This window comes from Phyllobates terribilis, unplaced genomic scaffold (genome assembly GCF_046119375.1).
Source record: "Phyllobates terribilis strain yellow unplaced genomic scaffold, ASM4611937v1 Scaffold_70__1_contigs__length_7381418, whole genome shotgun sequence".
Lineage (NCBI taxonomy): Eukaryota > Metazoa > Chordata > Amphibia > Anura > Dendrobatidae > Phyllobates > Phyllobates terribilis.
This window is the reverse complement of record NW_027362830.1, coordinates 5,445,970-5,468,651: the sequence shown is the minus strand read 5'-3', so window position 1 is coordinate 5,468,651 and position 22,682 is coordinate 5,445,970. Positions and strand designations below refer to the sequence as shown.

The following is a 22,682-nucleotide window of genomic DNA, read 5'->3' as shown; positions in this document are numbered from 1 at the left end:
TGTCAGCTGTGACAATCAGCTGACACTCAGCGGCGATCGGCCCGCACCGCTTGTGTGCGGGCGTGATCACCACATGAAGTAATAGTACGTCATTGGCCCAATAGGCCCAAGGCACCATGACGTACTATTACCACAAATATCAGAATGGGGTTAAAACATTTCCCACATTCTGAACATGAAAAAGGCTTTTTCCCTGAGTGAGTTATTTGGTGAATAACAAAAATCAATTTATGGTTAAACAATTCCCACTTTCTGAACAGGAAAAAGGCTCCTTCACTGTGTGACTTTTCTGATGTTTATTAACAGCTGATTTCCTCGTAAAATATATTCCACATTAAGAACATGAAAACGGCTTCTCCCCTGTGTGAAGTGTCTGGTGACTAACAAGATCTGATTTCTGGTTAAAATATTTTCCACATTCTGAACATGAAAAAGGTTTCTCTCCTGTGTGAGTTCTCTGGTGATTAACAAGCACTGATTTGTACTTAAAACATTTCTCACATTCTGAACATGAAAAAGGCTTCTCCCCTGTGTGAATTCACTGATGTCTATTAAGGAGTGATTTCTCTACAAAACATTTCCCACATTCTGAACATGAAAACGGCTTCTCCCCTGTGTGAGTTCTCTGGTGATTAACAAGAACTGATTTGTAGTTAAAACATTTCCCACATTCTGAGCATGAAAAAGGCTTCTCTCCTGTGTGAGTTTTCTGATGTGAGATAAGCTGTGATTTCTGTACAAAACATTTCCCACATTCTGAACATGAAAACGGCTTCTCCCCTGTGTGAATTCTCTGATGTCTATTAAGGAGTGATTTCTTTACAAAACATTTCCCACATTCTGAGCATGAAAAAGGCTTCTCTCCTGTGTGAGTTCTCTGGTGATTAACAAGGATCCAATTCTGGTTAAAACATTTCCCACATTCTGAACAGGAAAATGGCTTCTTTGCTTTAGGAGCAGTTTGTTTTTTAATGCTTATTTTGTGACTATGATTTTCCTTAGTAGTCGGTAATGAATCAGAAGACAGGACATGTTTCATAGGATCAGATGATTGATCTTTGCTGTGAAGGGATGATGGTATATCTGGAGTAATGGCATTCACTTCAATTGTATCCTGTGGGATCTCAAGATCATCTGATTTAAAAACTGAAGATGTCAGCCGTCCCTCTGATCTCCTGGTACTGTCATCTGTCAAGAATAAAACCAATTATTATTTTTGAATAAAATATTCTTGAAATTTATATTTTTTAACATTTCTACTTAAACTGTCCGTACAAATGGGAAGTTATGTAAAAATATTGAATTATTCACTAAGACAATGACAGTTCACAGTCTAATAGAAAACTTCATAGCATGAACCAGTGGAGCGTGGTGTCCAACTATTTGTTCATTCTGCCTCCCAAATATGGAATAAAAAGCCTCCAAACAATGTTATGTAGGTGAAAATAATACCAATAAAAACTTCTACACATCTCACAATAATCAAGTCCCCACTCAGGTCCATCATCTGTCAGTGGAAAAACAGAGATTTTCACATTATTAGTGGCTCAAAGGCTCTTGAAAAGCAACATGGCTTCCATAAACCAATCCAGCAATATCCGCTCTCCCAAAGTCAGATCTCCCCCTCACTTCTGAGCCTTGCAGGGTGCCCAAAACACATTTATCTTCCATGTATTTGGCATTACTATAGTGAGAAGAACCCTCTTCATTTACGGTGTGTGTCTCCTGGAGCACAATCTGGGCACTATGTGCAGACGCAGGTGCAATTTTTATGGACTGCAACCTAAACTATGAGTTACAGGTCATCAGTATCCAGTCTCGGGAAAGAAGAATAACTCATTTAGCGGAAAAGGAGATACCGCCTATTTTGGAAGATTAATTCCCTTAAATCTAATCAGGAACGTGAACGAGTCCCTAGGGCGCTCTGAGTCTTCAAAGAGATGTTTCAATTTCCCAAAAATAAGAACTTTGTGATATCTTGGGAAAAAAACACACTTAAACTACACCAAAAATTCTGATGCATTTAATCCTTAAGCAGAACGAAAAAGAATATAATGAAGTAGCCATAGAGTTGGAAAAAGTAAAAATAGAACTTCAACTTCTCACTAGAGGCACAAATAATCCAGTTACAACGTTTTTCTCCAAATTAGAGAAGAAATTGGTCCATATGCAGATGGATATAAAGCAGAGAAAGAAAGATAGATACATTTTTACGAGACAAATCAGATTATAACGCTGGTCGGATTTTCCACTGGGGTCAACAAAAAAATCAGACAGTGGAAATATCAGAAAAAAAGATCAACTGATTATTGGACTACAGATTCAGACTCCAGCACATCAGAAAGTTTCCAGCAGTCTGTCCAGAAACCGCCGCGAAAAATCTCCAAAACATTTTCTACACCCGATGCATTAAATATCCTTTTAGGAAATCGACCAGAGGAGACGACCCAAGAAAAACAGGAACAAAATAGAAGCAAGTTGCTTGGAGACACTGGACGGAAACTATACAAAAGATCTCACTATTAGTAAGTTGGCTGACTTCATGATAGATGAGGCGAACACTTCACTGTTATTACCGGGCTTACATTTTTGTTTAATGAATGAATCTGACTTTGCAAATATTCAATTTGACTTTTTTTAAAGCAGTAAAAAAAAATCCATCTGTTCAAAACATTCAGCACTGCCGCACCTTTAATTACATCCAGAAAACCAGGAGAAACTCCATGTGTGATCAGGTATCAAGGATTCAGTGTTGTCTCCCTTCAAAGAGATGCGACTTTGCTATCTGCCTACAGAACAGAATTCACTCTCAGCATCTGAGAACCTGGAGTGAAGTTTTTTAGGCTAAGGCTGAGTTCACACGATGCGTATTTAATGCGTTTCCGCGGCGTTTTTGCAGTTGCGTAAACGCCGCGGAAACGCTTGAAAAAACGCATGGTAGAAGGGAAGCAATGTTCCCCAATTGAAATCCGCATGTGCTGTGCCCATGATGCGGATTTTTCCGCAGCATAAACGCTGCGCTCAAAAATCTGCAGCATGTCAATTAATTTTGCGGAAACGCGGCGTTTTCGCCGCCATTGACTTGCATTAGAACGCGCCAATTCCGCAAGACTGCATCTGTACTTGCGTTATTGGCGCGTTCTAATGTGCGGATGGTACCCGGGTGTGGAGGACAGGAGAGTCTCATCCACACCCAGGTACCATTAAAAAAGCTGTAACAAAAGAATAAAATAAAAAATAAATGTATCCTTACCTTCTGTCGGCCCGCGCACCGCTCCTGCTTGGTTCCCGGCACTTGCAGTGAGTTGTAGGACCTGCGCTGACGTCAGAGTCATGTGACGGGTCACGTGACGCTGACGTCGGCAGGTCTTTCAATTCAAAGTTGCCGGCGAGGGAGAACGGAGTGAGCAGGACACCGGGGGCCATCGGAGGTAAGTATATACACTCTCTCGGGTCACACTATATAAATCCATGCTGTTTGCATGGATTTATATAGTGTGACCTAGTTGTCAAGCACTTTCCAGGTGATGCTAAAATCGCCTGGAAAGCGCTTGTAAATCCACATGCGGAAACGCATGTGGAAAAGCATGTGAATCCGCATGTATTCCGCAGGAAAAACGCATGCACAATCTGCATGCGTTTTTTCTGCCAGGGAGATGCAGAAATGATGCAGAAATTTTCTGCTTCATTTCTGCATCGTGTGCACATACCCTAAGTGCCCACGATGCTGAAATTCTCCAGATTTTTTCTGCATCTACCTGGCAGGAAAAACGCATGCGGATTGTACATGAGGATTGTATATGCGTTTTTCCTGCCAGGTGGAAGCGTTTGTCAAGTGTTTTTGCATGCATTTCCGCATGCGAGTTGTCAAGCGCTTTTCCAAGCGATTTTAGCATCACTTGGAAAGTGCATGACAACTTGTTCACACTATATAAATCCATTCAACCGGCATGGATTTATAAAGTGTGACCAAGTTACGATGCTGCAAATGCAGCATCAATAGTAAAAAAAAGAACAAAATGGCGAAAAAAAAAAAATCATGCTCACCTTCCGATGGCCTCCGGTCTCCTTCTCCAGTGTCTTCAACGGCTCGCGGTGGTGTAAAAGGACTTTCCATGACGTCAGCGGTCGCGTGACCCGTCACATGACTAAATGACATCATGGAAGGTCCTTTTACACCACCGCGAGCCGCCGAAGACACCGGACGCACCGTACAGGAGACTGGGTGTTTTTCTTTTCTTTTAATTCTTTTTTAACTACAGGTACTATGGTACCCGGGTCTGGATTGAATCGCTTAATATCCGCATGTGCACATGTAGTCATGCGGATATTATGCGATTCAATGCAAGTCAATGGCGGCAATTACGCTGCGTTTCCTCAAAATTAATGGACGTGCTGCAGATTTTTCCGCAATGAACTTTAAATTTAGAAATAAATTACAATCTTTATTGCGTAATTTTGTAGAGCTCGGCAAAATTCTAAAAGAAGGCTGAAAAACGTATTATGTACCCCCAAATAATTGGTATTTTATTCCAAAATTCCACAAGTCTTTGACAGCCCCTATGGGCCACCCTAATTGTGGCGGGCAAAGGTTCACTAACAGAGCCACTGTCACAATACATAGATTGGCATCTGAGGCCTTGGCTGAAGAATATACCTTCTTAGGCCTCCTTCACATGTCCTGGTGATTCCCATATAGGAAAAACTAGTACTGGTGAGATCCGTGGTCTGTGTCCATGTGCCATCTGTATGTGACATCTCTGTGGCATACGGGTGACATCCATGTATCTGTATGTCCATGTAACACATCAGTGTCCAGTCCGTATGTCAGTGTGACACGTACCGGCGCCTGGGAAAAGCAGTACAGTTAGCACTGATACCAAGCGCTGGCTGCTGAAACCAACTCTCATCATTGTCCCTTGTCAATGATGGGAGTTGTATTCAGCCCCAGCTGAGTAAATCCAGTGTAAAATGAAGAATTAAAGGGAATCTGTCACCCCCTGGGAGTTATCAGACCTCTAATATGGGCATACAGGTTATAGAAATGTAAATCTATACTTACCTGTATGTCCCATATCAGAGGTCTGATAGCAGAGAAATATATTTTTATTAAATCCATTTTCCTGAGCATGGCATCAGGGGACGCCAAGAAATGCCCAACCATATGCCTAATTTAAATATTCCCCTGCTCCCCTGCCCGTCCCTGTACGTCACATGGCCCAGTGACGGCAGTCTAGAGCTAAACATCCCACGCATGCGCAATGATTATATAGCTGAAGGTGCTATTTGTTTTCTCCCTGCGCTATTATACTGATCTGCTCTAGTGCACAGGCACCGGGAGTCACTGTGACTTCCGCTCCAGTGACCTCCGGCATGCGCAACAATGAGGTTTGGTCCCCCCTTCCTCTCGGATAGCAGGATGCCGAGAGGAAGTGGGAACCAAACCTCATTGTTGCGCACGCCGGAGGTCACTGGAGCAGAAGTCACAGTGACTCCCGGCAACTGCGCACTAGAGCAGATCAGTATAACAGCGCAGGGAGAGAAAAAAAAGCACCTTCAGCTATATGCACATTGTGCATAAGAGGGATGTTCAGCTTTAGACTGCACGCTACAGGGCCCTGTGACGTGCAGGGGCGGGGGTAATATTTAAATTAAGCAGATAAGCGGACATTCCTTGGAAGGTGAGCCTTCGTCCAAGTCTGAGGTCCAGAGCACTCTGGAAGAGGTTTTCATCCAGGATATCTCTGTACTTGGCCGCATTCATGTTTCCTTCAATTGCAACCAGTCGTCCTGTCCCTGTACCTGAAAAACACCCACATAGCACGATGCTGCCACCACCATGTTTCACTGTTGGGATTGTATTGGGCAGGTGATAAGCAGTGCAATAATCGTACAGGGGCGTATACACATATTCCATGTGTTGGAATCCGGAGGTGTGACGCCATTCGCTTTCTGCTCGCTTGCCGATATCTGCGTAGTGAGTAGTCTAGATCGTGTGCGCACGGATCACTGACGAAATCCTGACAGAGTGAAGACAGTGGTGAGATATTGTGTGATCTCCCCGGTGTTGTCCCTGTGGAACCCTGACATAGATTAATAGCAGAGATGTTTAATATTCAAACCACTCTTAGTGCGAAAACCTGTGTGTTCGGATTAACGGGGGAGGTGGGAGGATCTCCCCAGGTACAGTTAGTTATTGCTAAAATACTCTGCCAGACTAGAAGATCCATCCATTGCCAAACACTAGCTGGCAACCAGACAACCCTGTGTAGAAGAAGTGGTCCAAGCTCTCAACTCTACTATTTTAATGGAAAAAAAGGTTTATATCAAGAGGGGACGATTGGTACATTGGGTAAAGTATGGGGAGACTGGATTAGTTGCACAGCTGTGGTTTCGGAAGAGCTGGCTAGAGATGTCTTATTTAATTTAATGATCGTATAAATTATGATCATCACCGGTCTGGGTAGTAGGTTGATGTACTTGACTAACTGTCTAAGAGTAACACCTACTTGAGTGTGGGTATGGTTTTACTGTAATGTACACTGTCAGATACGGTGGGGAGGGTGGATGTTATTTCTGGGTTGGGAACGGGAGAACTATATGGTCGTTATTTGAATGACATTTAATGAGCAATTGGTTTATATAGGTACAATTCCTGTACATGTACTGTATGATGACATGTAAAATAATTATTCTGCTGTAAACTATGTTATTTGGTGTTCAATAAAGTTTACCGATTAAAAAAAAAAATTCTCACATTCTGATCATAAAAAAGGCTTCTCCCCTGTGTGAATTCTCTGGTGATTAAGAAGAGATGATTTCTTCACATAACATTTCCCACATTCTGAACAGGAAAAAGGCTTTTCCCCTGTGTGGGTTATCTGGTGCTTAACAAAAGCTAATTGATGGCTAAAATATTTCCCACATTCTTAACATGAAAAAGGCTTCTTCCCTGTGTGGGTTCTCTGGTGGCTATCAAGATGCGATTTCTGGATAAAACATTTCCCACATGCTGAACATCAAAAAAATCAGCAATTTTGAAAATTTGAATTTTTATGCCCTTAAACCAGAGAGATACAGTACAGACCAAAAGTTTGGACACACCTTCTCATTTAAAGATTTTTCTGTATTTTCATGACTATGAAAATTGTACATTCACACTGAAGGCATCAAAACTATGAATTAACACATGTGGAATTATATACTTAACAAGAAAGTGTGAAACAACTGAAAATATGTCTTATATTCTAGGTTCTTCAAAGTAACCACCTTTTGCTTTGATGACTGCTTCGCACACTCTTGGCATTCTCTTGATGATCTTCAAGAGGTAGTCACCGGAAATGGTTTTCACTTCACAGGTGTGCCCTGTCAGGTTTAATAAGTGGGATTTCTTGCCTTATAAATGGGGTTGGGACCATCAGTTGTGTTGTGCAGAAGTCTGGTGGATACACAGCTGATAGTCCTACTGAATAGACTGTTAGATTTTGTATTATGGCAAGAAAAAAGCAGCTAAGTAAAGAAAAACGAGTGACCATCATTAATTTAAGAAATGAAGGTCAGTCAGTCCGAAAAATTGGGCAAACTTTGAAAGTGTCCCTAAGTGCAGTTGCAAAAACCATCAAGCGCTAGCAAGAAACTGGCTCACATGAGGACCGCCCCAGGAAAGGAAGACCAAGAGTCACCTCTGCTTCTGAGGATAAGTTTATCTGAGTCACCTGCCTCAGAAATCGCAGGTTAACAGCAGCTCAGATTAGAGACCAGGTCAATGCCACACAGAGTTCTAGCAGCAGACACATCTCTTCAACAACTGTTAGGAGGAGACTTTGTGCAGCAGGCCTTTATGGTAAAATAGCTGCTAGGAAACCACTGCTAAGGACAGGCAACAAGCAGAAGAGACTTGTTTGGGCTAAAGAACACAAGGAATGAACAACAGACCAGTGAAAATCTGTGCTTTGGTCTGATGAGTCCAAATTTGAGATCTTTGGTTCCAACCACTTTGTCTTTGTGCAACGCAGAAAAGGTGAACGGATGGACTCTACATACCTGGTTCCCACCGTGAAGCATGGAGGAGGAGGTGTGATGGTGTGGGGGTGCTTTGCTGGCGACACTGTTGGGGATTTATTCAAAATTGAAGGCATACTGAACCAGCATGGCTACCACAGCATCTTGCAGCGGCATGCTATTCCATCCGGTTTGCGTTTAGTTGGACCATTATTTATTTTTCAACAGGACTATGACCCCAAACACACATCCAGGCTGTGTAAGCGCTATTTGACCAAGAGGGAGAGTGATGGGGTGCTACGCCAGATGACCTGGCCTCCACAGTCACCAGACCTGAACCCAATCGAGATGGTTTGGGGTGAGCTTGACCGCAGAGTGAAGGCAAAAGGGCCAACAAGTGCTAAGCATCTCTGGGATCTCCTTCAAGATTGTTGGAAGACCATTTCCGGTGACTACCTCTTGAAGCTCATCAAGAGAATGCCAAGAGTGTGTGAAGCAGTCATCAAAGCAAAAGGTGGCTACTTTGAGGAACCTAGAATATAAGACATATTTTCAGTTGTTTCACACTTTTTTGTTAAGTATATAATTCCACATGTGTTAATTCATAGTTTTGATGCCTTCAGTGTGAATGTACAATTTCCATAGTCAAGAAAATACAGAAAAATCTTTAAATGAGAAGGTGTGTCCAAACTTTTGGTCTGTACTGTATATATTTTGAACCTAGAGGTGGGACACAGAATTTGATAACAGTAGGTCATCATATTGAATAAGTTGTCATTAGTCTTGAGCACAAGTGCTCGCTACTTGAGTTTGCATTTTTGTACACGGGTATGCACCATGTATCGCGGGTGCTCAAGTGACATGCTCGAGTTCCCGCCCGCATGTTTCATGGTTATTAGACACCCCAAAAAAAACATGCGGGGGATCGCTTGTGCATGGCAGGCAATTCCCGCAAGTTTTTTTTGGCAAAACATATGGGGTGGAGACTCGAGCACCCGCAATACTCGGTGCATATCCAAGCTCTCGATGCAAACTGAAGTAGCGAGCACTTGCGCTCAACACTAGTCGCCATATTGTCGTCATTTTTTTCTTTACTGTTGAAAAAATCCCTACCCCAACACAATCCCAACCCTAGCACATCCCTAACCCAACCATAACCCTAGCCCAACCCCAACCATAACCCTAGCCCAACCCCGACCCTAGCCCAACCATAACCCTAGCCTAACCCTGGCTCAACCCTAACCCTAACTCTAGCCCAACCCTAACCCTAGCCCAACCCTAACCATAGCCCAACCCTAACTCTAGCCCAACCCTAAAGTTTATTTTTTACGCCATTCCTCGTGTGGTATAATTGATTAGATGACTTTATTCTTCGGGTCGGTTCGATTACAGCGATACCAGAATCATATCAGTTTTTTATGACTGACAGCTGTCACACTAAAAGACGCTTTTTTTTTTTTGCAAAGACTAGTTTTTGCATCACCATATTTTGAGAGATATAATTTTTCCACATTTTGGCTGACAGAGTCATGTGACGGCTTGTTTTTTGCAGGACAAGTTGACGTTTTTATTGGTACCATTTTCAGGCAAAGTGACATTTTTTGATTGCTTTCTATTCTGATTTTTGGGAGGCAGACTAAACAAAAACCAACAATTCAGGAATTGTTTTTTTTTTATGCCGTTCCGCGTGTGGTAGAATTGATAAGGCAGCATAATTCTTCAGGTCAGTACGTTTACAGTGGTTCCACATTTATATCTTTTTTATGTTTTGCCGCTTTTACACAATAAAAACTATTTTATACAAAAAATAATTTTTTTGTATCTCTTTATTCTGAGAGCTATAACTATTTTATTTTTTGGCTGATGGAGCTGTATGGCAGCTTGTTTTTTGGGGAACAAGGTGACGTTTTCAGCGGTACCATTTCTATTTGCATTCGTCTTTTTGATCGCATTTTATTGCATTTTTTATTTGGCGGTATGATGATAAAGCATTGTTTTTTGATTTGTGTTTTTTTTTTTTACCGTGTTCACTAAAGGGGTTAACTAGTGGGACAGTTTTATAGGTCAGGTCGTTCGACCCGGCGATACCACATATGTGTAATTTTATTGCTTTTTTTTTCACAATAATATTTATTTATGGGTACAGTATATATATATATTTTTTTTTTTTGATTATTTATTTAAATATTTGTACAATTTTTTTTTTCACTTTCTGAGACTTTTGGTACTTTTACACATTGTCCCACTATGGGACTTTCACTTTTCACATTCAGATCGCCTGTATAGCCTAGGAATGCAGCAGCATCTCTGTGCTATCCAGGTTGTCACAGCTGCAGAGGGAGAAGTTACTTTGGTCATGCACTGCGCATGACCAAAGTAACTTCCTGCTGTCTGGTGACCCGGATGTTGTCATGACGACATCGGGTCATCATAACAACATCCGGGAGCCACCGCAGATAGCGTGGGACACCGGCAGAGGAGGTAAGTATCGACTCTTCCCTTTCCTTGACCTCGATCTCAACATTTCGGGGGTTAATGTGCAGGGAGCGATGTGGGACCGCTCCCTGCACATAGTATCGGGTGTCAGCTGTGACAATCAGCTGACACTCAGCGGCGATCGGCCCGCACCGCTTGTGTGCGGGCGTGATCACCACATGAAGTAATAGTACGTCATTGGCCCAATAGGCCCAAGGCACCATGACGTACTATTACCACAAATATCAGAATGGGGTTAAAACATTTCCCACATTCTGAACATGAAAAAGGCTTTTCCCCTGAGTGAGTTATTTGGTGAATAACAAAAATCAATTTATGGTTAAACAATTCCCACTTTCTGAACAGGAAAAAGGCTCCTTCACTGTGTGACTTTTCTGATGTTTATTAACAGCTGATTTCCTCGTAAAATATATTCCACATTAAGAACATGAAAACGGCTTCTCCCCTGTGTGAAGTGTCTGGTGACTAACAAGATCTGATTTCTGGTTAAAATATTTTCCACATTCTGAACATGAAAAAGGTTTCTCTCCTGTGTGAGTTCTCTGGTGATTAACAAGCACTGATTTGTACTTAAAACATTTCTCACATTCTGAACATGAAAAAGGCTTCTCCCCTGTGTGAATTCACTGATGTCTATTAAGGAGTGATTTCTCTACAAAACATTTCCCACATTCTGAACATGAAAACGGCTTCTCCCCTGTGTGAGTTTTCTGGTGATTAACAAGAACTGATTTGTAGTTAAAACATTTCCCACATTCTGAGCATGAAAAAGGCTTCTCTCCTGTGTGAGTTTTCTGATGTGAGATAAGCTGTGATTTCTGTACAAAACATTTCCCACATTCTGAACATGAAAACGGCTTCTCCCCTGTGTGAATTCTCTGATGTCTATTAAGGAGTGATTTCTTTACAAAACATTTCCCACATTCTGAGCATGAAAAAGGCTTCTCTCCTGTGTGAGTTCTCTGGTGATTAACAAGGATCCAATTCTGGTTAAAACATTTCCCACATTCTGAACAGGAAAATGGCTTCTTTGCTTTAGGAGCAGTTTGTTTTTTAATGCTTATTTTGTGACTTTGATTTTCCTTAGTAGTCGGTAATGAATCAGAAGACAGGACATGTTTCATAGGATCAGATGATTGATCTTTGCTGTGAAGGGATGATGGTATATCTGGAGTAATGGCATTCACTTCAATTGTATCCTGTGGGATCTCAAGATCATCTGATTTAAAAACTGAAGATGTCAGCTGTCCCTCTGATCTCCTGGTACTGTCATCTGCCAAGAATAAAACCAATTATTATTTTTGAATAAAATATTCTTGAAATTTATATTTTTTAACATTTCTACTTAAACTGTCCGTACAAATGGGAAGTTATGTAAAAATATTGAATTATTCACTAAGACAATGACAGTTCACAGTCTAATAGAAAACTTCATAGCATGAACCAGTGGAGCGTGATGTTCAACTATTTGTTCATTCTGCCTCCCAAATATGGAATAAAAAGCCTCCAAACAATGTTATGTAGGTGAAAATAATACCAATAAAAACTTCTACACATCTCACAATAATCAAGTCCCCACTCAGGTCCATCATCTGTCAGTGGAAAAACAGAGATTTCCACATTATCAGTGGCTCAAAGGCTCTTGAAAAGCAACATGGCTTCCATAAACCAATCCAGCAATATCCGCTCTCCCAAAGTCAGATCTCCCCCTCACTTCTGAGCCTTGCAGGGTGCCCAAAACACATTTATCATCCATGTATTTGGCATTACTATAGTGAGAAGAACCCTCTTCATTTACGGTGTGGGTCTCCTGGAGCACAATCTGGGCACTATGTGCAGACGCAGGTGCAATTTTTATGGACTGCAACCTAAACTATGAGTTACAGGTCATCAGTATCCAGTCTCGGGAAAGAAGAATAACTCATTTAGCGGAAAAGGAGATACCGCCTATTTTGGAAGATTAATTCCCTTAAATCTAATCAGGAACGTGAACGAGTCCCTAGGGCGCTCTGAGTCTTCAAAGAGATGTTTCAATTTCCCAAAAAAAAGAACTTTGTGATATCTTGGGAAAAAAACACACTTAAACTACACCAAAAATTCTGATGCATTTAATCCTTAAGCAGAACGAAAAAGAATATAATGAAGTAGCCATAGAGTTGGAAAAAGTAAAAATAGAACTTCAACTTCTCACTAGAGGCACAAATAATCCAGTTACAACGTTTTTCTCCAAATTAGAGAAGAAATTGGTCCATATGCAGATGGATATAAAGCAGAGAAAGAAAGATAGATACATTTTTACGAGACAAATCAGATTATAACGCTGGTCGGATTTTCCACTGGGGTCAACAAAAAAATCAGACAGTGGAAATATCAGAAAAAAAGATCAACTGATTATTGGACTACAGATTCAGACTCCAGCACATCAGAAAGTTTCCAGCAGTCTGTCCAGAAACCGCCGCGAAAAATCTCCAAAACATTTTCTACACCCGATGCATTAAATATCCTTTTAGGAAATCGACCAGAGGAGACGACCCAAGAAAAACAGGAACAAAATAGAAGCAAGTTGCTTGGAGACACTGGACGGAAACTATACAAAAGATCTCACTATTAGTAAGTTGGCTGACTTCATGATAGATGAGGCGAACACTTCACTGTTATTACAGGGCTTACATTTTTGTTTAATGAATGAATCTGACTTTGCAAATATTCAATTTGACTTTTTTTAAAGCAGTAAAAAAAAATCCATCTGTTCAAAACATTCAGCACTGCCGCACCTTTAATTACATCCAGAAAACCAGGAGAAACTCCATGTGTGATCAGGTATCAAGGATTCAGTGTTGTCTCCCTTCAAAGAGATGCGACTTTGCTATCTGCCTACAGAACAGAATTCACTCTCAGCATCTGAGAACCTGGAGTGAAGTTTTTTAGGCTAAGGCTGAGTTCACACGATGCGTATTTAATGCGTTTCCGCGGCGTTTTTGCAGTTGCGTAAACGCCGCGGAAACGCTTGAAAAAACGCATGGTAGAAGGGAAGCAATGTTCCCCAATTGAAATCCGCATGTGCTGTGCCCATGATGCGGATTTTTCCGCAGCATAAACGCTGCGCTCAAAAATCTGCAGCATGTCAATTAATTTTGCGGAAACGCGGCGTTTTCGCCGCCATTGACTTGCATTAGAACGCGCCAATTCCGCAAGACTGCATCTGTACTTGCGTTATTGGCGCGTTCTAATGTGCGGATGGTACCCGGGTGTGGAGGACAGGAGAGTCTCATCCACACCCAGGTACCATTAAAAAAGCTGTAACAAAAGAATAAAATAAAAAATAAATGTATCCTTACCTTCTGTCGGCCCGCGCACCGCTCCTGCTTGGTTCCCGGCACTTGCAGTGAGTTGTAGGACCTGCGCTGACGTCAGAGTCATGTGACGGGTCACGTGACGCTGACGTCGGCAGGTCTTTCAATTCAAAGTTGCCGGCGAGGGAGAACGGAGTGAGCAGGACACCGGGGGCCATCGGAGGTAAGTATATACACTCTCTCGGGTCACACTATATAAATCCATGCTGTTTGCATGGATTTATATAGTGTGACCTAGTTGTCAAGCACTTTCCAGGTGATGCTAAAATCGCCTGGAAAGCGCTTGTAAATCCACATGCGGAAACGCATGTGGAAAAGCATGTGAATCCGCATGTATTCCGCAGGAAAAACGCATGCACAATCTGCATGCGTTTTTTCTGCCAGGGAGATGCAGAAATGATGCAGAAATTTTCTGCTTCATTTCTGCATCGTGTGCACATACCCTAAGTGCCCACGATGCTGAAATTCTCCAGATTTTTTCTGCATCTACCTGGCAGGAAAAACGCATGCGGATTGTACATGAGGATTGTATATGCGTTTTTCCTGCCAGGTGGAAGCGTTTGTCAAGTGTTTTTGCATGCATTTCCGCATGCGAGTTGTCAAGCGCTTTTCCAAGCGATTTTAGCATCACTTGGAAAGTGCATGACAACTTGTTCACACTATATAAATCCATTCAACCGGCATGGATTTATAAAGTGTGACCAAGTTACGATGCTGCAAATGCAGCATCAATAGTAAAAAAAAGAACAAAATGGCGAAAAAAAAAAAATCATGCTCACCTTCCGATGGCCTCCGGTCTCCTTCTCCAGTGTCTTCAACGGCTCGCGGTGGTGTAAAAGGACTTTCCATGACGTCAGCGGTCGCGTGACCCGTCACATGACTAAATGACATCATGGAAGGTCCTTTTACACCACCGCGAGCCGCCGAAGACACCGGACGAACCGTACAGGAGACTGGGTGTTTTTCTTTTCTTTTAATTCTTTTTTAACTACAGGTACTATGGTACCCGGGTCTGGATTGAATCGCTTAATATCCGCATGTGCACATGTAGTCATGCGGATATTATGCGATTCAATGCAAGTCAATGGCGGCAATTACGCTGCGTTTCCTCAAAATTAATGGACGTGCTGCAGATTTTTCCGCAATGAACTTTAAATTTAGAAATAAATTACAATCTTTATTGCGTAATTTTGTAGAGCTCGGCAAAATTCTAAAAGAAGGCTGAAAAACGTATTATGTACCCCCAAATAATTGGTATTTTATTCCAAAATTCCACAAGTCTTTGACAGCCCCTATGGGCCACCCTAATTGTGGCGGGCAAAGGTTCACTAACAGAGCCACTGTCACAATACATAGATTGGCATCTGAGGCCTTGGCTGAAGAATATACCTTCTTAGGCCTCCTTCACATGTCCTGGTGATTCCCATATAGGAAAAACTAGTACTGGTGAGATCCGTGGTCTGTGTCCATGTGCCATCTGTATGTGACATCTCTGTGGCATACGGGTGACATCCATGTATCTGTATGTCCATGTAACACATCAGTGTCCAGTCCGTATGTCAGTGTGACACGTACCGGCGCCTGGGAAAAGCAGTACAGTTAGCACTGATACCAAGCGCTGGCTGCTGAAACCAACTCTCATCATTGTCCCTTGTCAATGATGGGAGTTGTATTCAGCCCCAGCTGAGTAAATCCAGTGTAAAATGAAGAATTAAAGGGAATCTGTCACCCCCTGGGAGTTATCAGACCTCTAATATGGGCATACAGGTTATAGAAATGTAAATCTATACTTACCTGTATGTCCCATATCAGAGGTCTGATAGCAGAGAAATATATTTTTATTAAATCCATTTTCCTGAGCATGGCATCAGGGGACGCCAAGAAATGCCCAACCATATGCCTAATTTAAATATTCCCCTGCTCCCCTGCCCGTCCCTGTACGTCACATGGCCCAGTGACGGCAGTCTAGAGCTAAACATCCCACGCATGCGCAATGATTATATAGCTGAAGGTGCTATTTGTTTTCTCCCTGCGCTATTATACTGATCTGCTCTAGTGCACAGGCACCGGGAGTCACTGTGACTTCCGCTCCAGTGACCTCCGGCATGCGCAACAATGAGGTTTGGTCCCCCCTTCCTCTCGGATAGCAGGATGCCGAGAGGAAGTGGGAACCAAACCTCATTGTTGCGCACGCCGGAGGTCACTGGAGCAGAAGTCACAGTGACTCCCGGCAACTGCGCACTAGAGCAGATCAGTATAACAGCGCAGGGAGAGAAAAAAAAGCACCTTCAGCTATATGCACATTGTGCATAAGAGGGATGTTCAGCTTTAGACTGCACGCTACAGGGCCCTGTGACGTGCAGGGGCGGGGGTAATATTTAAATTAAGCAGATAAGCGGACATTCCTTGGAAGGTGAGCCTTCGTCCAAGTCTGAGGTCCAGAGCACTCTGGAAGAGGTTTTCATCCAGGATATCTCTGTACTTGGCCGCATTCATGTTTCCTTCAATTGCAACCAGTCGTCCTGTCCCTGTACCTGAAAAACACCCACATAGCACGATGCTGCCACCACCATGTTTCACTGTTGGGATTGTATTGGGCAGGTGATAAGCAGTGCAATAATCGTACAGGGGCGTATACACATATTCCATGTGTTGGAATCCGGAGGTGTGACGCCATTCGCTTTCTGCTCGCTTGCCGATATCTGCGTAGTGAGTAGTCTAGATCGTGTGCGCACGGATCACTGACGAAATCCTGACAGAGTGAAGACAGTGGTGAGATATTGTGTGATCTCCCCGGTGTTGTCCCTGTGGAACCCTGACATAGATTAATAGCAGAGATGTTTAATATTCAAACCACTCTTAGTGCGAAAACCTGTGTGTTCGGATTAACGGGGGAGGTGGGAGGATCTCCCCAGGTACAGTTAGTTATTGCTAAAATACTCTGCCAGACTAGAAGATCCATCCATTGCCAAACACTAGCTGGCAACCAGACAACCCTGTGTAGAAGAAGTGGTCCAAGCTCTCAACTCTACTATTTTAATGGAAAAAAAGGTTTATATCAAGAGGGGACGATTGGTACATTGGGTAAAGTATGGGGAGACTGGATTAGTTGCACAGCTGTGGTTTCGGAAGAGCTGGCTAGAGATGTCTTATTTAATTTAATGATCGTATAAATTATGATCATCACCGGTCTGGGTAGTAGGTTGATGTACTTGACTAACTGTCTAAGAGTAACACCTACTTGAGTGTGGGTATGGTTTTACTGTAATGTACACTGTCAGATACGGTGGGGAGGGTGGATGTTATTTCTGGGTTGGGAACGGGAGAACTATATGGTCGTTATTTGAATGACATTTAATGAGCAATTGGTTTATATAGGTACAATTCCTGTACATGTACTGTATGATGACATGTAAAATAATTATTCTGCTGTAAACTATGTTATTTGGTGTTCAATAAAGTTTACCGATTAAAAAAAAAAATTCTCACATTCTGATCATAAAAAAGGCTTCTCCCCTGTGTGAATTCTCTGGTGATTAAGAAGAGATGATTTCTTCACATAACATTTCCCACATTCTGAACAGGAAAAAGGCTTTTCCCCTGTGTGGGTTATCTGGTGCTTAACAAAAGCTAATTGATGGCTAAAATATTTCCCACATTCTTAACATGAAAAAGGCTTCTTCCCTGTGTGGGTTCTCTGGTGGCTATCAAGATGCGATTTCTGGATAAAACATTTCCCACATGCTGAACATCAAAAAAATCAGCAATTTTGAAAATTTGAATTTTTATGCCCTTAAACCAGAGAGATACAGTACAGACCAAAAGTTTGGACACACCTTCTCATTTAAAGATTTTTCTGTATTTTCATGACTATGAAAATTGTACATTCACACTGAAGGCATCAAAACTATGAATTAACACATGTGGAATTATATACTTAACAAGAAAGTGTGAAACAACTGAAAATATGTCTTATATTCTAGGTTCTTCAAAGTAACCACCTTTTGCTTTGATGACTGCTTCGCACACTCTTGGCATTCTCTTGATGATCTTCAAGAGGTAGTCACCGGAAATGGTTTTCACTTCACAGGTGTGCCCTGTCAGGTTTAATAAGTGGGATTTCTTGCCTTATAAATGGGGTTGGGACCATCAGTTGTGTTGTGCAGAAGTCTGGTGGATACACAGCTGATAGTCCTACTGAATAGACTGTTAGATTTTGTATTATGGCAAGAAAAAAGCAGCTAAGTAAAGAAAAACGAGTGACCATCATTAATTTAAGAAATGAAGGTCAGTCAGTCCGAAAAATTGGGCAAACTTTGAAAGTGTCCCTAAGTGCAGTTGCAAAAACCATCAAGCGCTAGCAAGAAACTGGCTCACATGAGGACCGCCCCAGGAAAGGAAGACCAAGAGTCACCTCTGCTTCTGAGGATAAGTTTATCTGAGTCACCTGCCTCAGAAATCGCAGGTTAACAGCAGCTCAGATTAGAGACCAGGTCAATGCCACACAGAGTTCTAGCAGCAGACACATCTCTTCAACAACTGTTAAGAGGAGACTTTGTGCAGCAGGCCTTTATGGTAAAATAGCTGCTAGGAAACCACTGCTAAGGACAGGCAACAAGCAGAAGAGACTTGTTTGGGCTAAAGAACACAAGGAATGAACAACAGACCAGTGAAAATCTGTGCTTTGGTCTGATGAGTCCAAATTTGAGATCTTTGGTTCCAACCACTTTGTCTTTGTGCAACGCAGAAAAGGTGAACGGATGGACTCTACATACCTGGTTCCCACCGTGAAGCATGGAGGAGGAGGTGTGATGGTGTGGGGGTGCTTTGCTGGCGACACTGTTGGGGATTTATTCAAAATTGAAGGCATACTGAACCAGCATGGCTACCACAGCATCTTGCAGCGGCATGCTATTCCATCCGGTTTGCGTTTAGTTGGACCATTATTTATTTTTCAACAGGACTATGACCCCAAACACACATCCAGGCTGTGTAAGCGCTATTTGACCAAGAGGTAGAGTGATGGGGTGCTACGCCAGATGACCTGGCCTCCACAGTCACCAGACCTGAACCCAATCGAGATGGTTTGGGGTGAGCTTGACCGCAGAGTGAAGGCAAAAGGGCCAACAAGTGCTAAGCATCTCTGGGATCTCCTTCAAGATTGTTGGAAGACCATTTCCGGTGACTACCTCTTGAAGCTCATCAAGAGAATGCCAAGAGTGTGCGAAGCAGTCATCAAAGCAAAAGGTGGCTACTTTGAGGAACCTAGAATATAAGACATATTTTCAGTTGTTTCACACTTTTTTGTTAAGTATATAATTCCACATGTGTTAATTCATAGTTTTGATGCCTTCAGTGTGAATGTACAATTTCCATAGTCAAGAAAATACAGAAAAATCTTTAAATGAGAAGGTGTGTCCAAACTTTTGGTCTGTACTGTATATATTTTGAACCTAGAGGTGGGACACAGAATTTGATAACAGTAGGTCATCATATTGAATAAGTTGTCATTAGTCTTGAGCACAAGTGCTCGCTACTTGAGTTTGCATTTTTGTACACGGGTATGCACCATGTATCGCGGGTGCTCAAGTGACATGCTCGAGTTCCCGCCCGCATGTTTCATGGTTATTAGACACCCCAAAAAAAACATGCGGGGGATCGCTTGTGCATGGCAGGCAATTCCCGCAAGTTTTTTTTGGCAAAACATATGGGGTGGAGACTCGAGCACCCGCAATACTCGGTGCATATCCAAGCTCTCGATGCAAACTGAAGTAGCGAGCACTTGCGCTCAACACTAGTCGCCATATTGTCGTCATTTTTTTCTTTACTGTTGAAAAAATCCCTACCCCAACACAATCCCAACCCTAGCACATCCCTAACCCAACCATAACCCTAGCCCAACCCCAACCATAACCCTAGCCCAACCCCGACCCTAGCCCAACCATAACCCTAGCCTAACCCTGGCCCAACCCTAACCCTAACTCTAGCCCAACCCTAACCCTAGCCCAACCCTAACCATAGCCCAACCCTAACTCTAGCCCAACCCTAAAGTTTATTTTTTACGCCATTCCTCGTGTGGTATAATTGATTAGATGACTTTATTCTTCGGGTCGGTTCGATTACAGCGATACCAGAATCATATCAGTTTTTTATGACTGACAGCTGTCACACTAAAAGACGCTTTTTTTTTTTTGCAAAGACTAGTTTTTGCATCACCATATTTTGAGAGATATAATTTTTCCACATTTTGGCTGACAGAGTCATGTGACGGCTTGTTTTTTGCAGGACAAGTTGACGTTTTTATTGGTACCATTTTCAGGCAAAGTGACATTTTTTGATTGCTTTCTATTCTGATTTTTGGGAGGCAGACTAAACAAAAACCAACAATTCAGGAATTGTTTTTTTTTTATGCCGTTCCGCGTGTGGTAGAATTGATAAGGCAGCATAATTCTTCAGGTCAGTACGTTTACAGTGGTTCCACATTTATATCTTTTTTATGTTTTGCCGCTTTTACACAATAAAAACTATTTTATACAAAAAATAATTTTTTTGTATCTCTTTATTCTGAGAGCTATAACTATTTTATTTTTTGGCTGATGGAGCTGTATGGCAGCTTGTTTTTTGGGGAACAAGGTGACGTTTTCAGCGGTACCATTTCTATTTGCATTCGTCTTTTTGATCGCATTTTATTGCATTTTTTATTTGGCGGTATGATGATAAAGCATTGTTTTTTGATTTGTGTTTTTTTTTTTTACCGTGTTCACTAAAGGGGTTAACTAGTGGGACAGTTTTATAGGTCAGGTCGTTCGACCCGGCGATACCACATATGTGTAATTTTATTGCTTTTTTTTTCACAATAATATTTATTTATGGGTACAGTATATATATATATATTTTTTTTTGATTATTTATTTAAATATTTGTACAATTTTTTTTTTCACTTTCTGAGACTTTTGGTACTTTTACACATTGTCCCACTATGGGACTTTCACTTTTCACATTCAGATCGCCTGTATAGCCTAGGAATGCAGCAGCATCTCTGTGCTATCCAGGTTGTCACAGCTGCAGAGGGAGAAGTTACTTTGGTCATGCACTGCGCATGACCAAAGTAACTTCCTGCTGTCTGGTGACCCGGATGTTGTCATGACGACATCGGGTCATCATAACAACATCCAGGAGCCACCGCAGATAGCGTGGGACACCGGCAGAGGAGGTAAGTATCGACTCTTCCCTTTCCTTGACCTCGATCTCAACATTTCGGGGGTTAATGTGCAGGGAGCGATGTGGGACCGCTCCCTGCACATAGTATCGGGTGTCAGCTGTGACAATCAGCTGACACTCAGCGGCGATCGGCCCGCACCGCTTGTGTGCGGGCGTGATCACCACATGAAGTAATAGTACGTCATTGGCCCAATAGGCCCAAGGCACCATGACGTACTATTACCACAAATATCAGAATGGGGTTAAAACATTTCCCACATTCTGAACATGAAAAAGGCTTTTCCCCTGAGTGAGTTATTTGGTGAATAACAAAAATCAATTTATGGTTAAACAATTCCCACTTTCTGAACAGGAAAAAGGCTCCTTCACTGTGTGACTTTTCTGATGTTTATTAACAGCTGATTTCCTCGTAAAATATATTCCACATTAAGAACATGAAAACGGCTTCTCCCCTGTGTGAAGTGTCTGGTGACTAACAAGATCTGATTTCTGGTTAAAATATTTTCCACATTCTGAACATGAAAAAGGTTTCTCTCCTGTGTGAGTTCTCTGGTGATTAACAAGCACTGATTTGTACTTAAAACATTTCTCACATTCTGAACATGAAAAAGGCTTCTCCCCTGTGTGAATTCACTGATGTCTATTAAGGAGTGATTTCTCTACAAAACATTTCCCACATTCTGAACATGAAAACGGCTTCTCCCCTGTGTGAGTTTTCTGGTGATTAACAAGAACTGATTTGTAGTTAAAACATTTCCCACATTCTGAGCATGAAAAAGGCTTCTCTCCTGTGTGAGTTTTCTGATGTGAGATAAGCTGTGATTTCTGTACAAAACATTTCCCACATTCTGAACATGAAAACGGCTTCTCCCCTGTGTGAATTCTCTGATGTCTATTAAGGAGTGATTTCTTTACAAAACATTTCCCACATTCTGAGCATGAAAAAGGCTTCTCTCCTGTGTGAGTTCTCTGGTGATTAACAAGGATCCAATTCTGGTTAAAACATTTCCCACATTCTGAACAGGAAAATGGCTTCTTTGCTTTAGGAGCAGTTTGTTTTTTAATGCTTATTTTGTGACTTTGATTTTCCTTAGTAGTCGGTAATGAATCAGAAGACAGGACATGTTTCATAGGATCAGATGATTGATCTTTGCTGTGAAGGGATGATGGTATATCTGGAGTAATGGCATTCACTTCAATTGTATCCTGTGGGATCTCAAGATCATCTGATTTAAAAACTGAAGATGTCAGCTGTCCCTCTGATCTCCTGGTACTGTCATCTGCCAAGAATAAAACCAATTATTATTTTTGAATAAAATATTCTTGAAATTTATATTTTTTAACATTTCTACTTAAACTGTCCGTACAAATGGGAAGTTATGTAAAAATATTGAATTATTCACTAAGACAATGACAGTTCACAGTCTAATAGAAAACTTCATAGCATGAACCAGTGGAGCGTGGTGTTCAACTATTTGTTCATTCTGCCTCCCAAATATGGAATAAAAAGCCTCCAAACAATGTTATGTAGGTGAAAATAATACCAATAAAAACTTCTACACATCTCACAATAATCAAGTCCCCACTCAGGTCCATCATCTGTCAGTGGAA

General features: G+C 41.8%; 1 pseudogene; it reads right to left on the bottom strand.

Moving 5' to 3' along the window:
- Positions 1 to 292: 292 nt before the first annotated feature.
- LOC141194381 (uncharacterized) overlaps positions 293 to 22,682 on the bottom strand; it is a 32,861-nt pseudogene continuing 10,471 nt past the window's right edge.